Genomic DNA, 9,733 nt, shown 5'->3' with positions numbered 1-9,733 from the left:
CGTGCTTCCAGGCCCACCTCCTTCTGACCCGCGGCAACCTCGTAGCACCGCCTCCGCTTCCGTAGGCCCTAGCCCGGCCCCTCTGACTCCTCCCCTGGGCACGCTCTTCCCCCTCGGCTCCGCCCTCAGCCTGCTGCTCCTCCCTGGTGCCGTCGGGCACGTCAGCCCTCGGGACCCCTCCGCCCCGCCTTCAGGACCCCGCGGTGGAAGCCTCCAACTCCTTTCCCTCAGCCCCGCCTGCCTCCTCCGTCCCTCCTACCGCTAGGCCCCGCCCCGGACCCGCCCTCCTCCCCTGCGCGCCGAAGCTCTGGACCTTTCCAAAGCCCGGCGCGAGGGGTGTGCAGAGAGCCCACGCGTCTGGAGAGCCCGGCCCGTGTAGGGCCACGCCGAGGACCGAGTACTCAGGTGCAGGGTCCGATCCGGAGGACGGAGACGAGAACCGGGCGGGAGCCGGGGCGGCGGGCAGGCCGAGTGCAGAGGGCTGTCCAGCACTCTCCCTACCCACGCTCGCCTTAGTGGTGGCGGCCGAGGGAAGGACTCGCGGCTGCGGGGCTCGCGCCTCTGTCAGTGCGGCGGGGCGCGCGAGCGGCTCGGGGCGCGGAGCCGAGGGGAGCCGAGGGGGCGGAAGCGGTCGCGACTCGCGCGCGTGTGCTCGGGCTCCTCACGCGGCGGCCGGGGCCGCCTCTTCCCTCCCGCCCTCCGAGAAGCCGGCGCGCCGTCGCCTTCCGTGCCGCGCGGCTTCCTCCAGACCTCAGCGCGGGTGAGTGGGGGCCGCGGGCCGCTCCTGAGGAGTGCGGGCGGGCTGTTCCTTGTGCCTTTTCGTTCCTCACCTCCTCGGGCGGGCCGTTGCCTATTTTTAGAAACTCTTTCTTTCGGCCGTTCCGGGAGTCCTGGGAGCCGGAGTAACTCTCGTCTCCCCTCTGTGCTCCCTCCCAGGCCCGCCGCCCCGGGTCGCTTGCCCGGGGCCACCCGCGCCCGCCCCTGGCCGCCTGGCGTTCGCAGCTCGCCTCTGGTCGGCCTGCCGTGCCCGGGCCAGGAGTTGGGGGTGGGCCGGTGCCCGCTCGGAAGTTGGAGTCTTTTGTGCTCGCGCCCCGCCCCGACCGGCGAGGGGAGGAGGGGAGGGAGCGGAGATTGCGCCGGGGAGGCCTCGGGCGGGCTGGGGCCTGGCTCTGGTGTGGGTTGGGGCCCCGGGTTTATTCCGGCTTTCCCGTCGGTCCAGCTCTTTGGGTTCCCTTAGGCGCGCAAAACTGGTCCTTTCTTTTTTCTCTCGGGTCTGAGCGCCTTCCTCGCCACCCTTGCCTATCCTTTGCTTGTTGTCTTCTGGGGCGCGGAAGGGAACGACCAGCCCTCGAACTAGGGCCGCGTCCCTCACTTTGCTCCAGCCCGAACCTCAGTTTTCACCTGGATGAAATGGGGTCAAGAAGGAACGCAGCGTCTCAGGGTGTTAGTGAATTCAGGGAGGGAGTTAGTTCATGGCAGAAACGTTAAATGCCAACAGGTAACGTTTGATGAATTTGACCCAGGAACTTCGTGAATGTATCGCCTAATGTCCGCACCGGTCTTCCAGAGTTGTCCCTACTCACAGGAGCAGAAATCGTGGTTCACAGAAATGAAACCGCCATAGAAGTACAATGCTGTTAGTAACCGTTACTTATTTCCTGGTATGAGCATGTGTCATCTGTTTGTGCAGAGGGCATTTTGATTTACCGTTAGTGTTAACACCGTATAGTTAAGAAATATAGGTACCTCCCTGAGACATGGACTGATCTGCCATAGATAAAATCCCCTTTTCTTGCTATCAGAATTCTGAGGGAAAGTGGTTAGGATGAAATTTTTTGCTGGTGTTGTGGTTAGATGGGTCCAGGGATCTCAAGTCTCAAACATAAATGAAGTTCTGAGATGTTTAGCTTAAGGACCTCACCGAAGTCCACCCTTTATTTTGTTTATTGCGTGCCTCCTAATCCCTTCACCTCAGTCTTGTATGTTCTTTATGGTCCTAGCTATCGATCAGTTAGATCTATTTAGGTAGCTCAAGTCATCTTTAACCCCTTGTCTTCAAACTGTGTTATTTTTCTTTGTCTTCCAATAAGGGGTAGAGGGATTAAAGTGAAAGTTAACTTTGGCAACTGTTTTTCCTTTTGCAGTGAGTTTGATATTGGCTGTGGGGTTCTGGTTCTTGAGGAGGTTCACAGGTTTGCATTAGTTCCTTTGGCTTGTACGTCTACTGTGCTTCAGTGCTTCATCCATCCCTTAAGATTCTAGGATACAGTAATGGTGGAATATAGGAGGTTGATGACTTGATAGACCACCCCTTCTTTCCTTTTAACTGACCCATGGAAGGGGGAATGCTGTCTAAATGGACTTCCTTGATGATTACTAGATTCCTAGTAGCCTTTCTTTCAGCCTGTTTTTATTGTTATACATTGCCATTTGTTTTGAATATGAACTTCCTTTTCAGGCCTCAAGATAGGAGTCTCAGGTAATTGGACATCTCAAAAGACCCCGTGTAAACTCAGCTGCTTTTTCTGCCTCAATGTCTAAAAGGCCAGATGTCTGTATTTTCTTGTTAGCACTTTTGTCTTAGTTTCTTAGTGGTTTAGGTAGTCTTCTGTAACCATTGTCTGACTTCTAATCTAGTGTGAAGTCGTTTGCAGGCCTTTATTTATGTCTTTGTAGTGTCAGGCAGTGGAGACAAGATTAGGACATTTGCCTTAGGATCACAGGATTTAGCTGGTGTTGTACAAGGAGCTGAGCCAGTTCTTGGGGCCCTCTGAGTCTTTTTCCTTAAGTGTAAAGTCTCATAGGGTGCTATGGAGACTACAAGGAAATAATTGTGAGGATGTTTGTTACAATTAATGATAGCTAACCTTTATTAGTTATAGGGCTGATGATTTTTAGTGGAATGTGTCATTTAATCCTTGGAGCAGTTTATGAACTAGGTATTGTCCCTGCTTTACAGAAGAAACAGGCTTAGAGAAAGGTTACGTGACTTGCTCAGGGCTTTGTAATTGGCAATTGGCCAAGCTGGATTCACTCTGCAGATAGCAACATTGAAAGTCAGATACTTTGAAAAATTGTGGTGTCAGATATGTATGTCAAATTTTAAACAGTTGGCATTGTAAGAGTTTTATAGTGTGCGTAACATACTTACGGGATTAAGTATATTCACATTGTTCTACAGCTAACATCACCAAATTATCTTCCCTTTTCCCAACTGAAATTCTCCTAGTTGTACACTAACTTCTTGTTGAAGACTCCTAGCAAACACCATTTTGTGTTCTGGTGTAAATTTGACTACCCTAGGACCTTCACAGTGAGGTGAAATAATTCAGTCTTTGTCCTTTTGTGATTGCCACAGATAGCATTTCCTTCCTTTCACAGTGTTCAGTAAATGCAAAATGATTTACTAGTTCTCATATGCAGCAGAGTGACATCCCCTGAGCAGGAATGCAGGCCTGGTTGTGCCTCTGGCAAAGCCCCCTTCTCCCCTCTGTAGTTAAAGCTTTATTACTGAAGCCAGTTATAGATTATATTAGCCCCTGCACTTTCCAACGAGATCTTCTATTCTTGAATTAGAATCCAGACTACTACATATTCTTTCACTGTTTGTCCATGTTTATTTGGTCATTAGGGTTTGGGCATGCAGAGCTGTAGTGATCAGGAATAGCAGAACTATGACAGCAGCTTGGATCAGAACTTGTCAGCTGATTAAGTAGATTACCTCAATGACAGGCTCCCCTTTTGTGTCTCTCTCTTTCCATAAAGGCACACTGAGGGGACTATTTGGAGTCTTAGAAATTCTTATGTATTCTCACTGCTGTGGTTAGGGTGGGGTTAGGTGTTACTTAGTCTTTCAAAATTCACTTTTGTTCATCTGTTTCTGTGTCTTGTGAGATTTTTATATTTATGAAAGTGGCTGGAATTTTGTTCTGGTGGTAATGTGGCTTTGGAGTAGGTAGTACTCCAGAGATGAGGACTAGGACAACAAACCATAAAACTCTGATGGCTGACTTTGCTTGGATTTTAAAGTCAGAGTTCGTTGAATAATATGTTTGATAAAGTGCCATTTTTTTTTCTTTTGTGATGCTTGAGAATAAGTCTAGAGTTCATGCATGGGAGATAAGCCCTTAAGCATTGAGCTAGGTTCCCAGTTTTGAATAGAGGCTTACATTTTTATTTTATGTGTATGGGTATTTTATCTGCATATATGTCCGTGTACTGTGTGTGCAGTGCCCAAAGAGGCCAACAGATGATATCATATTTCTTAGAACTGGAGTTGCAGGTAGTTATGAGCTGCCAGTGTGCGCTGGAAATTGAACCCAGATACTCTGAAGAACAGCCAGTGCTCTTAACCATTGAATCCAGCCCTTGGATAGAGGTTTATAGTTGGTAGGGTTGCATGGCTATTTAGACCAGACTTCAAACATTCCATAGGACTACTTGTTTCAGTGGACATATCATTATTGGAAAGTTTTTTCATTTTACTGAATTAAAATATTTTTTTTGAGATGGGGTTTTATTATGTAGCTAAGACTAGCTTGGAACTTGGGGTATATCTGCCTCAGCTTGGAGTTAAGAGTTATCACAGTTGATGCCTGCTTTCATAGACCAGTTTTGAGGCATTTACTAAGCATGGTACGAGGCTCTAGGATTTGGGCACATATAGTCAGGCAAAAGAAACAAGCATATGAGAAGTGTTGTGACAAGGACAGGACCCTGAAGACATAGAGGGATGACATTTAACCCAGCATTGGTGGGTCAGGAGGGCATTCTTGGAGAAGCTGGCTTGGCATAAACATAAGCCAGGAAAATAAAATTTGGAAGACTCAGGGAAGAGGTGGGATGGACCGTAATTCTAGAGATGGTCATGATGTTTAGGTGAGGCTTCTAGTTATTTATTGTATCAGGTATAATTGTAGGCATTTAACATATGTTAACCTCTTCCCTGAGAGGAAAAAAAAAATTATTAACTATCCAGTAGGTGAGGAAACAATCTCAGAGGGATTAAATGAATTTCTCAAGGTTCCCAGGTCAAGTGTAAGTCTCTGATGAGTGGATGTGGTGATAGGAAGACTGGCAGGGTAGGCAGAGTAGAATTCAGCTCACAGAGCCTGTGTCTCCACATTGGACCTTATCCTGAGGTAAGGGGTCCTGTGACTTTCTGCATCTTTTTAAAGGCTGTGTCTGGTAACCTATTAGGGGAGTGCACTTAGGGCTAGAGCGCTATGGGTAGAGACCAGATTGCCAGGTACAGTATGACTGATTCAAGGCTCCGGTGTTTCAGATGACAGTAAGCATAGGGTATGTGTGAATGAAAACGTGAACCAAGTAGAAAAGACAGTGGTTGTTGGAATGGAGGATAAGGAAGAAAGCACATTAACCTGTCACACAGATAAGGGTTTGGGAACAAAGAGGGAATACAGAAGGGAAGGGTGAGGATTTGTCATACAGGTTGATTATCTTATATCTGCTTTCATTAATCTCTCTTACAGATAAGAGGTTTCCATCAGAGCTGGGACCAGTGGTGAAGAGAGATGGGGGTTAGTGTGACTTCAAAATCTTAATTATTTGGCTAAACCAGTGGTTCTCAACTTGTAGGGTCGTGACCTTCGGAAAGCTTATTTCTGACAGTCTTAGGAACTGAGATACCGTCTAGTAGCAGAATTACAGTTATGAGGTAGCAATAAAATAATTTTATGGTTGGGGGTTACCACAATATGAAGAACTGTATTAAAGGGTCGCAGTGTTAGGAAGGTTGAGTATCACTGGGCTGAACTGAGTGATGTAAACACTAGTTTTAGAAAACGCAAATACTAGTTCCTAGGCATCTAGATTCTGTACAGCTGAAAGACTGCTTTTGTTAAACTAGGATAATCTTGTATTTCTCTAGGCAGCATCTTGTAAGACTCTGTGCTGCTCTGTATGTATTGTCACCTAAGCTAGGCACCAGAAAAACAAACATGTAAAAGAGCTCAAGGAACTCCTTTCTAGAAGATGCCCAGTTCTCGGTGACATTGGTATAGCAGCGGAGCGGGGAGAGGAGAGGATGGTGGGATTAAGCAGGACAGGACAGGACATGACTGTATCAGGGACTTTTAAATTAGGGATAGGAGTCTGGAAACCGTTTTTCCAGACTTTTTATCAGATGACAAATGTTTAGATTTATTGTTTATCCGGATAACTAAGATCTCCTAGCAGTAACATTTTGTGACTAGGTAATTTAGACACTATCCCCTGAGATGTCTCCCAGACAGTTTACAGTTGGAAGTTACTGAGTAGCCTGAGGATTATCTGGTCTGTTGCTTCTAAGTGTGTTGTCTTGAATGGGCTTCTTCACTCACTGATCCTGTTATCCTCATAAAGTAATCTAGGTCTCTGAAATTCTATAAAGGTCTAAAGATTAGAGATTGGAAGTTGTGACAGAACAAGATAAGAGTTATTGTTTCCATGACACTTTTTCTTCCATGTTAAGTTTCCTGTCATTTCATAATTGTTTTTAATATTTGATTTTTTTAAGGTTTATTTATTTATATGAGTACACTGTAGCTGTCAACAGGCACACCAGAAGAGGGCATCAGATCCCATTACAGATGGCTGTGAGCCACCATGTGGTTGCTGGGAATTGAACTCAGGACCTCTGGAAGAGCAGTCAGTGCACTTAACCTCTGAGTCACCTCTCCAGCCCCATCATAATTGCTTTTATAGTAATATGTGTGCTATACCTCTTAGGAGGAAAATGAGATGTGGTCCCTTTTTCTAGTTCTCCATCTGTAGAAGAGCACTTCGAGCTATCTCCTCTGTCCTGCTCTGGATGGTGTAAGGAATCCCGTTGTGACTGAATACATAGGTTTCCTAGAGGGCATATGCACTGGGAATGCTGAGAGGTGATGAACGTGCAAATCTCGTAGTCCTCTTACCATGGCTAGTGAATCCATAAAGGTTAAAATAAAATAGCATTTGGTGGGCTTTTGTTGCTTCTGAACTCATGTAAGTTACAGTTACACGTAAGATTGTAAAACAAGGTGATAGGGCTAGATAATCTTTTAATTTTATTACTCATTATTGTATGTGTATATGAGTATGATGCATTTTTGTCAACGGGAATGTCTGGGTCACATCTCAAGTGTGGAGGTCTTTTTGGGAATCTTTTCTCTCATTTCACCCTGGGTTCTCAGACTTTTCATTGCAATTACTGTGGCTTGCTGGGCCATCTAGCTGGCCCTGGGATAATCATAAGTGGTATTCCTACAGTTTTATGGAACTGGTTTAGAAATTTGTCTCTGAAGGAGAAAGGGGTTTACCTAAAATATTACAGATATCTCAGGGTTAAATTTTGGGATTATCAAATATGCCTTTTACTATATAAACAGATGGATATTGCTTTTTAGATTGGAGAGATATCTGAAAAGTTATAAGATTAACTTATCAAATGGTCTGCTGAGTTCCATTATAATCTTAGAGCTGAAGTCCTAAGGGGGCAAACTTGGGAGCCTAAGACTGTATAGAATATTTAAATATATGAAAAACTGTCTGGAAGTTCCGTAATAAAAGGAAAGTATAAGCACTTAAATATAGCACAACAATAGGTGTAAAAAAAATACAGCCCCAGCCGGGCAGTGGTGGCGCACACCTTGATCCCAGCACTTGGGAGGCAGAGGCAGGTGGATTTCTGAGTTTGAGGCCAGCCTGGTCTATAGAGTGAGTTCCAGGACAGCCAGGGCTACACAGAGAAACAATATCTTGAAAAATCAAAAACAAAAAACAAAAAAACAAAAAACAAAACCCAACCCAAAACATGTAAACATGTTTGTTTGTTTGAGTCAGGGTCCCTGTAGCTCTGACTGTCCTGGAACTCACTAGACAGAGCAAGTTGGCCTTGAATTCAGAGATCAACCTGCCTCAGCCTCCTCCATGCTAGGATTACAAGTGTGTGCCAGCATGCCTGGCTCCCAAGCAGGCATGTTTGCAGTTTTAGCCTTTATGAGATATATGTATCCCTACTTCGGACGCCGGGCCCTTGAAATGGCATCTAAATGAATAGTTCAGTTTGTCAAGCTAAAAATGATTGCTTTACTCCAAATAAATATTCTCTTTTAAAAAGCCAAGTTAGCAGCTTAATGTTTTTGGCTAGGCTTTCTTCATTCTGGAGGCATTTATCTGGTATTTAGCAGTGTCCTGTTTATTAAAGATTTTATTAAGCTTAGTTAAAGGCGATGTTTGCATGGTTTCTCTTGATCTGTTTGTCTAGTTTGATTTGAAATTTTTTGTGCCAGTGAAAGCAGTGCCAGTGAAAGCAATCCCAGCAACAGAATTTAAAAGGGTCATTTCTATAACTCATCTTCTCATAGGTCTAGATTTTCTTTGTGTTAGGTCTGATCATGATATACTGAGAAGTCACATGTTCCTTGTTCCCACAGACCATTTTCAGGCTTTTGGACTTTGTTCTTCTAGATAGCTGTAAGCTACCACTGAGGAATGGTGCTGTCAATATAATAATGAGGGCTGTGCATGAATCAGTGGAACATAAGATTAACTTTTCTTAAAACCCTAAAGTTTCACCTTAAATTGGCTTTTCACACCAATTAAAATAGCCCTGTCTATAGTTAGGGTTGTGAATAGGGTTACTGTGCTATCTTGGTGATAGAATATGATTATGTTTGGAAATCCCAACAGTTTATCTTCTATTCCTAAGCTTGTCTAGTCATTGTAGCAATTTCGTGTACCTACTATGTGTTCTCCCTAGTAGAGAACGTGAAAATCAAGCAAGACATGATTCCTATCTGCAATTATTTTTCTAATCTACGAGGGTAAGTAAAACAAATCAGGGATGGTTAGATAGCACATTGGGTAAAGAAATTTATTTGCTCTTAAGCCTGATGACCAGAGTTTGATTCATGGGAGCCATATGTGGAGGAAGAATCAACTCCTGCAAGTTGTCCTTTGACCTCCACACGGACATTATGGTGAGAACATTAGACAAATACTCTCTAAATAAAATTAAAACAACAGTGACAATTTGTATCCCATTCTTCCCTTTGCTTTTCTGGCCCAGATACCTGAGATGTAAGTTCAGATGGGAAATAGCATAATTGATGGATAGCATCACTAGATAAAGAAGCTTTGATTCTCTGATTTCTAGTGTATTGATTTGTTTTTGGTATTTTCCCTTCTCCTTTTTTTCTGTCTGTTATCCAGCCAGTTGTTTATCTAGCATATCCAATGTGTCCATATCTTATGTGCCCAGTCCCTGGCATGTAAAGTCGAGAACATTAAGATAAGGCAGAACACTGACCTTGTTGAAGGTCTAGACATCTGCCTTGTGCCTTGGGTAATTCTAGTATCAGTTCTTAGGCTGGCTTCCAGAAAGATTTGGTAGTGTCTAGTTTTTGATTTAAGAATAAGCAGAAATAAGTTTCATATTGAATTATTACATTCTTTTGGTATAAAATGGGACTTTCTTTTATTTGCAATACAAATTATTTGAGTTGTGTTTTTTGGAATTTGATCAAATTTGTAATTTATTAATTGTGATTAAATTGTGATTCTCAAAGCTCATCATTGTGACTGCCTTCTTTGACTCCTTTGCTGCATGGAGTCTTAGAAAATGGAAATAGAAATAGGGGAAGCATAGAAGTTCTCCTAGCTGTGAAGAACTCTTGTTATTTTCATTAATTCATTTCTTACATCCTGACCACAGCTCCCCTCCTCCCCTCCCCTCCTCCCCTCCCCTCCC

At 44.3% G+C, this 9,733-nt stretch overlaps 1 protein-coding gene across 4 annotated transcripts in view; it reads left to right on the top strand.

Moving 5' to 3' along the window:
* Positions 1-322: 322 nt before the first annotated feature.
* Raly (RALY heterogeneous nuclear ribonucleoprotein) overlaps positions 323-9,733 on the top strand; it is a 68,876-nt gene continuing 59,465 nt past the window's right edge. For 3 of the 4 annotated variants that reach the window (XM_028775292.1, XM_028775289.1, XM_028775290.1), the window contains exon 1: positions 323-760. The gene's annotated coding sequence lies outside the window, so the exon portion shown is untranslated. The remainder of the gene's footprint in view (positions 761-9,733) is intronic. The other variant, XM_028775288.1, reaches the window with a different exon arrangement.

This window comes from Grammomys surdaster, unplaced genomic scaffold (genome assembly GCF_004785775.1).
Source record: "Grammomys surdaster isolate TR1022 unplaced genomic scaffold, NIH_TR_1.0 254, whole genome shotgun sequence".
In the NCBI taxonomy this organism is placed as follows: Eukaryota; Metazoa; Chordata; class Mammalia; order Rodentia; family Muridae; genus Grammomys; species Grammomys surdaster.
The sequence above is the reverse complement of the archived record's forward strand: the minus strand, read 5'-3'. Positions and strand labels throughout refer to the sequence as shown.